Source organism: Puma concolor, chromosome B2, assembly GCF_028749965.1.
Source record: "Puma concolor isolate L17-30 chromosome B2, mPumCon1.1.hap2, whole genome shotgun sequence".
NCBI classification, from domain to species: Eukaryota; Metazoa; Chordata; class Mammalia; order Carnivora; family Felidae; genus Puma; species Puma concolor.
This window is the reverse complement of record NC_141671.1, coordinates 111363799-111372160: the sequence shown is the minus strand read 5'-3', so window position 1 is coordinate 111372160 and position 8362 is coordinate 111363799. Positions and strand designations below refer to the sequence as shown.

The following is an 8362-nucleotide window of genomic DNA, read 5'->3' as shown; positions in this document are numbered from 1 at the left end:
AAGAGGAGGATGGATGGTTTCAAGAGAAAAATCCTACATTAAAAAGAAGTATATGAAAGATTATTTGATAGGTTTAAATAGTAGGAAATCTATTGAGAAACTTTGCAGAACTATTGGAAGGGGTAGAAAACTTAACTCCTGATTCAAAGAAACAAAATAAATGAAAAGAAGAAAGCAATGATTAACTCCAGGAAAAATTTTAAAGTGCAGATAAAGAGCCTACATCTGTACCATTTAGCTCAGCAATGAAAAAGGTTTGCAAAGTCATAATAATAATTCTAGCTACGGATTTTAAAAACTGAGTTATAACTATATTGGGTTGATATGTGAATTGTAAGGGGAATGTAAAAGAACTAAACGTTCCATCTTTGCTGAGGGTGCTTCAGGGTGTCTTTAAGAGTCAGTAGCATGGCAGAAGATAACAAGACCAAAATCATGAACTAACAGACTGCCCCTTTTGACAACCACTTCCCCAACCAGAACCAGATTAGGAACTGCTGCCAGAACCACTGGGACTTTCACCACTGTGAGAAGGCAATGACTGTTAAGGGGGTGGTGATGTCTCCCTGTGCAAATGGTACCTGCATGTGGACAAGTCCCTCTGCCCCATATCCTGTGTGTCAGCCTGGACCACCACAGGGCAGAAGGCAAGTTTCCTGCGAAGATCTGAACAGGGTGGTGAAGGAGGACCTGAGTACATGGTGATTCCAACTCTGGGATCCTGAATCATGGCCTAGCCAATGATAAACACTCGTTGGAAAAGTGAAAAAAAAAAAAAAAAAAAAAAAGGAAAGGAAAAAAAAAGAAAAGAAAAGAAAGAAAGAAAAGAAGAAAAAAGAACTAGAGGTTTTACCTACTTTAACATAAAGTAAATATAAAATATCTAAAAATAACACACCAAAAGCTATCAATGCTTTGAAAGGATTTAGGAATATGTAAGCAAACACCACAAAGTAGTTTATTTTTTTAATTTTTTTTCAAAGAAGTTTAAAAGTTCAAAATAATTGCCTTTAAGTAGTAACAAGAGCAAGGAAACTGAAAGGAGGTGACATCTGGTTTTATTTGTTAAAACTTTTTAAAATTATGTGTCTATGTTATTTAGATAATAGTAAAAAATGTTCAGTATCATAACAATGTTAAAGGATATTTAACATGGTTGACCATATAGCTATACACAGAGAGTGGAAAACAACACAGCCAACCATCCTATTTTCAACTGGCCCATCATCTGTTAGTGAATCACCCAGCAATTTAATTCCATAAACACGTTTTCTCATCAAGTTTCCCATCTCAGCCACAAGCATAAATCCAAGTTGTTTAGGAGTTTTCAATCTGGTAAATGTTGACAGAAGTCTCAGGATAGTTCTATAAGATATTTATCAGTAAAACAAGGAAGAAACATATGTCCATTTCTTTTGAGGGTATTACATAACATATGTCTTTCTGGTATATTTGTCAATGATGAACCATCAATAAGAATGTTCTTTTTCCTTATTAATGATATTCCTACACTGCCAAGGGATCTGCTGATCAACCTGCCAGACAAAATACTCCAAATGTTTTACATTCATTTCTAGTTAAGTTTATTTTTTAAAGTTAGTATATGCCTGGGGCACCTGGGTGGCTCAGTCAGTTAAGCATCAGCTTAGGTCATGATCTCACAGCTCAAATTCATGGTTCCTGAGTTTGTAAGTTCAAGGCCCACATCACCATCTGGCTCTCTGCTGTCAGCACAGAGCCCGCTTGAGATCCTCTCTCCCTCCCCTATGTGCACACGCATGCACTCTCTTGCTCTCTCTCTCAAAATAAACATTTAAAAAAATAGTAAAATAAAAGTTAGTATATGCCCAAACCTCAAGCAAATTAGTTACATATTATTATTTCTTTTAATCACTATAATCTTGTGAGATAAACATTCTACCAGAGGCTCAAAGGTTATATAACCATCCATGGTAACTCAATTGGCTTGGAACACAGCCTGGTTGTTCTGCCACTTGCTCAGAAGATGGCAGAAATCTTTTTCTAATCAGTATTTAATGTTATAAGATTTCCAAATATTTGTTGGGTAATCTAGATCTGTACTTTAATGTCAACAGAGATTAAATGTTCCTTTTACTCAGAAGACTTATTAAATCTGATTTGATATATTTAGTCTGTTTATGCCTCTGTTTACCAACACATTCAGATCTAAAGAAGCAAGAACATGGCTAAAGGAATATTCAGTTTTTAATAGAGTTCAAAACTAGTTTCTATACGCTAAAGTATCTAGAGGAACATACAGTGATGTCTGCAGCTTACTCTGAAAATCAGATAGATTGGTGAAAATTTTTTAAAAAAACATAGCTATATACAGGATAAAACAAGTCTAGTAAATGTTGATTGTAGAAGAACAGATGTTTACTGTAAAAGTGTTTTAGCCTTTCTATTTTATATTTGAAAACTTTCATAATAAAATATTGGAGAAAAAAACTAATAATTTAGATCACACTATCTAACAGAAATATAATGGGAGCTACAAATTTGAGTCACAAATATATTTTCACATTTTCTGTGGCCATATTAAAAAATGAGAAAAATAAACAGGTAAAATTAATGTTAATAATATGTTATTTAACAATGCATCCAAATATTATTTTTAACATGTAATCAATAAAATGTTATTAATGAGAAATTTAATATTCTTTTCATAGTAAGTCTTCAAAATCTAGTGTGTATTTTCAACTTAAAGCACATCTCAATTTAGGGTAACCACATTTTTTACATGCTGAATACATATGACTGCTGGCTACTTTATTACCAGTGCAGATCTCCAGATAAATACACTTGCTATCATGTTTATAAATTTATGTTAAGCACCTGCATAAAGCAAAAACAGGAAAAGAGAAAAATAATTTCACAGGAGAATTATAATGTAATTAATTGTGACCATTTTGCAGTAAATCTCTTGGATAAAAAAAAAATGTACCTAAAAGTTTTATATGTTTCAAAACATATATTCTAATAAGATTCTTCTGCTTATTCTTGAGAGTAAGAAATAATCTATTTGACAAGTGAATATGGACTTTTACATCACATTTTTAAAAACTACAATTCTTGCTTCCCTCTACTCGTCTTTTTTTTCCATAATTATATAAATAATAGTGCACCTAAACAGTGGAATAATAGTGGGAAAAACCCACCTTTTTTCCAAATCATAAAAAATAGTTTGCAAAAAAAAAGGAAAGAAATATATTTGCTAGATTTGTGGCATTTTTTCAACATTTTCGTTGTTTTTCTCTTCTAAACCTCTGCTGTAATAACATACTTTTTAATACTAATATTCAGCACACCCCAGAAATAAAATTAGGAAGACAAATACTGACACTGTATTAGATGATACAATTTCTCTGTTGTTTAAGACCAGTAGCTTTCTGGAAAAGTTGGAATTTCTGATTAGAAATAACTCAACCATTGATCTTCCTCTAGAGCATGAGACTATTACCCAAAATCTTAACAATCATCAAAATAAAAAATCTCTCCTGCAATACATCTAAAGGGAAAATTTTAATGAAGAGTTTTTGTCCCATAATTCCTTAATGGTTTAAAGCAAATATGACTATAGTTCCCAAATTTCTCACTGAGAAATATCAATCTTGAAATAGATTAGATTAATATGATATACTAAGATTAATATGATTTAAACAATTAAATGGGCTTTATAGATGGAAATGCATTAGGAGACCAAGTACATCTCCATTAGATCTGAAGCTAAAGGCAGGCTCTATCCAGTTGACTGGATGCTAGGCTACAAAGGCCCAGCATTTGGGACAAGTCTGAGGTGCCATCTCAGCTCCAGAGTTCCCTAAAACATCATTTCTTGTCTCTGCACACAGTGCAAGCTCTCCCTCTGTCCAAACCTGCTTTCTTCACTCTCTTACAGGTGTTTCTGAGAGCACTTTCCAATAAACTTACTGTATACAAATGTTCCTCTCAGACTAATTCTGGCCAATGGGCTGTGAGCTTATGTGGTAAGTCATTTCCACCCTAGACATTTAACCATATGAGTGCATTCTTCAGTCTCTCTTCTCATTCTGCTGACACCTCACATATCACCTATTCCAAATTATATAGCTACAGGCAGTGAGACCTAGTCAGGTGGTGACTGTATGGAAGAGAACTTCTCTCAACCTTGCCTCCTATTGACCTATAATAGATAAGCAATGGTGAGAGACAAACAAACTGTTATGTTATTCTGCAAAGCCTAGCCTCTCTTGACTAATATAGTGTCCATAAACATCCCTTCTCTTTGGGGTAATATAATTTCTTGAGAATAAATGAAAGTCAATCAATTTCATGGGATGAATTTCTTTACATAGAATGAACCCAGAACTTCAATGCTATTCATGTTGATCACTAAGAAAACATTACCCCCACCACATTCTTACCTTTCTTTTCTTACTTTTGAGTTTTCAAAATATTATAGTGAAAAATGTTTGGAATTTTTTTCTTTAAATTTGGTAATTCCAGATTTAATGAACTTTAGTAAGAAAAAAAATGGAGATATACTGCCTTGTAGAGTGATTATAAGGATGAGATAATGTATTTGAAAACCACTAGTACATTGTAGACAATAAACCTTAGTTTCCTTTTTGTCTTCCTTTCCGGTAATAAAAAAAATGTCAGTTAAATTTAGCATCACTTAAGTTTTACCAACTTGATAGGGTGTTTCCACATGGATAATCTCAAAAGAAAGATCCTCTGAAATTCAGAGTAAATAAAGCAATTAGTCCCGGACACCAAGGGCATGGTTTATTTCACAAGTGAGTAAACAGTGTCTGGGTTCTGCTATTTATAAGTAGAAGTTCAGACTGAGATTTGCAAGTAAAATTAATTGTAATTTTCAATTATTTCCTCCCCATTTTTTTTCTCTTATTGTGAAGTAATTCAAATTCTTTACCTTTTACCCTGTTGTAGAATACTTCCGCATTTAGACCAATAGGTTGATGGTTTAGAATTGGTTTTGAGCAAGAGTTGCAAACTGAAATGATAATGAGGGCAAGAAAGACAATGAGTAAAGTGAGTCAGGTTTAAGAAATAAAGAAAATCAATACATGGTTCTCTAAGTTATCTTTAACTTTAGATGGCTCCCAACATCCAGATCACAGTCTTTAAATACCAATCCTCACTCAAAGGAGCCAGGATTCCTGAAGTCTATGTCTGGGCTAAAAATGTACATGATGAGATTGGAACAGTTTGTCCAACAAGTAACAAAGGAATTTTCAAAGTTCACTAGGGTGAATCCAAATGAAGTGAAAGAAAAATATAAGCATCAGTAAGGACAATACCTCCTATGGATTGAGACATAAGAAATATGTTTAAATACATGAGCCCATAATACTAAAAAAATACAAATTAGTCTCAAATGGAGGATGCCAATTATTTTGAGAAACTCATTAATAGAAGAAAATAATCAAACATTTATTCAGCTTTTCCTGTAAGAACTGTGCCACTAGGTAAACAAATAATAAACAAGAGAATGTTTTTCTTAATAGAAGTATTTCAGGTATTAAACAAGGACAGGATAGTTTAATGAGACCATCAACATTTTGCAACCTTTCATGAATTGCTGGATCTAGGCATTGGACACTAACATTAATAAGAGAGAGATCCTGACATTATATGCCTCCTGATAGAAGATACCACTGCCAATGAAATACTATTTCCAAAAAATTCAATCCAGTTTACCATAAATACAGACAATAGAGGAACATGCTAAATTTTATCATGGTAAATGAGCAAATTTTTGACTGTGAGAAACTACAAAACAATCAACCAGGTTTATTGAACAAATAAGTGACCAGAAGAAAGAGACAAAGGGGTGGGGGGTGGGGATTGAGAGAAAGAAAAAAAACAGACAGAGACTGAGAGAAGCTATAAATTAGAAGATATTTTAAAGACATCAGTCAATTACCTTGTATATAACTTATTTTAATTCTGATTTAAACAACGTGTAACGTACATGCATGAGGCCATTGGAAATTTTAACACACTGGATATTTTGCATAGTTATTGTTAATGTTTAGGTGTGACTATATTATGATTATGTGATTGTTTTACATAAGTGTTCCTATCTTTTATTGTTACATGCCGAAACACAGAGAAAATCCTAGGATGTCAGAGATTTTCTTTTAAATAATACAGTGGAGGGAAGGGGGTGGGGATATAGATGAAACACGATGGGACTTGAGTAATGAGTAATGACAGTTAAAGCCATGAAATAGGGTCATGGGGATTACCTATATCTACTTTCCTATATGTTTGAAATGTTTTATAACAGAAGCCTTTTAAAATTGAAAAAAAAAACTGAAATAAAAAAACTACAGAATGGATTTAAGAAATATCTTAGTTTTGTCTTAATTCTACTGTAAGCAAAACAAAATTAGTCTGATGATAAAAGGCAACCATCTCCTATCCGCGGGATTGGGACACTAGGGGCTGGTGGGGATAGAAGAGTGCATGGCCATTGCAAGAGGAGTGGCCCAGCACAAGGTTTATCCATGCTATGTCTGGCATCAAGGTTGATAATGCTAGATTTCTGATGTTTTCACAAAAGCTGTAAATCGAGTATGTGTTGGTGTTAAGTGTTGGCAACTAATGCAAATATCTTTAAATCACTCTGTGGTTAAGTACTACATGGATCAAACAAAACATGACATTTTGCAACCTCTGGTTTATAAGGAAGCATCACAAAGTGCCTTAACGACAGGCTTCCTTATCACCAAAGGGGAGTCACAGGTTATAAAACACCAGCACCTAAGTCTCATGGACTACTGCCAGGAACCCCACATTTGGTCTATAAGCCATTGATTCACCCCGTTGTGCCATGTGCAATTTCTCTTTCTGTGTCCAGTCTTTCCAGATTGAACCTTTGGCTGGAATGATTGTTTGACTTTCAACTCCAGATTCCCTCCTGCACGCATTAGTCAGATCTTCAGAGTCTCAGGATACAATCTAGCACCACTTTCAGCAAAACCTCCATAAACCCCCATCTCTGTCCAGTATCACAGGCACCCTGCCTGTCCAGAAGGCCTGTTTGGTAAGAGGTTGGTTTATAGTTATCCTAAATATTAATTAATGTGACTTTACTAAACACAAAACACGTGTTTTCCTCATTCTCATTCAAGGCTAGCTTTCTTCTGGCCTGCACTAAACACCGGACCTCTTTAGATAGTTACATGCTATTTGTTTATAATCCATACTCAGTTGGAAAATTGCTATCCGGCTAAGTATAAACAATTCTAATAATTGACCATCAAAACGACCTAGCCACTTCCTCTGCATCCGCATGTACAAATAGTGATGTAATAAGCTCTCAAATATCTTCTCATTAGTACTTACAACTTGTTTGCTGTTCTTGAGACTGGATATAGTCATATAAATGTTGATTTTAGTTAGATTTAATTTGTCTAAATGTTGTTTTTTGTAATAAAACTCAGTGTTCAGATGTTAGATGCTTAGAATGTCACTAAGAAAAATAGATACATTTACAGTGGTAGAGATATTTACTACCAGCATGTTCTGAAATATAGCTCAGTTTATTAATATAGAATTTAATGAAACTACTTCTCTACTTCCCTACAAGCTGCTTCTTCACCATTCTCCATTCCTCACCCTTGCCAGGTTTAGGTCAAGCACAAACCCACAATTTTATGTATTGGAATAGTTGGGGCAGAAAACTGAGATAATGAGTTTGGTCAACATCTTTAGTATTTTAAATATTTTAATACCGTAATAGATATAAATGAAATGAGTTGGAACATCGTACATAAAATATCTTCTAGTTATGTTAAAATGGCATTTAAATTACCTATATCTATTATTGCCTCAACAATAAAATTAAAAGAAAATGTTTAAAACTTGCTTAACTCATAAATCATTTATCTACTGGTGGTCCTTCCTCTAATCTCCAGAGCCTAGCTATGAGGCCCCGGTGCTCTCTGATGACCTGATGTTGGAGCAGGTATGGCAGCGTCTAGCAAACCCTAAACAAAAAAAGTCTTAGTTTGGGGCGCCGGGGTGGCTCAGTCGGTTGAGCGTCTGACTTTGGCTCAGGTCGTGGTCACAGTTTGTGAGTTCAAGCCCCATGTCGGGCTCTCTGCTGACCCCTTGGAACCTGGAGCCTGTTTTGGATTCTGTGTCTCCCTCTCTCTCTCTGCCCCTCCTCTGCTCATGTGCTGTTTCTGTCTCTCAGTAAGAAATAAACATTAAGAAAATAATAATAAAAATTAACAAATAAAGAATCTTAGTTCATGTCCCACTTAGAATTGGTTTTCATAGGCCATTTTTTCTCTTCATTAAATACCTTTTTTTAAACACTGTAAAA

The 8362-nt window shown here is 34.4% G+C and overlaps 1 pseudogene; it reads left to right on the top strand.

Moving 5' to 3' along the window:
- Positions 1–408: 408 nt before the first annotated feature.
- On the top strand, positions 409–670 carry LOC112862567 (cytochrome c oxidase subunit 6B1 pseudogene; annotated as a pseudogene).
- The last annotated feature ends 7692 nt before the right edge of the window (positions 671–8362 follow it).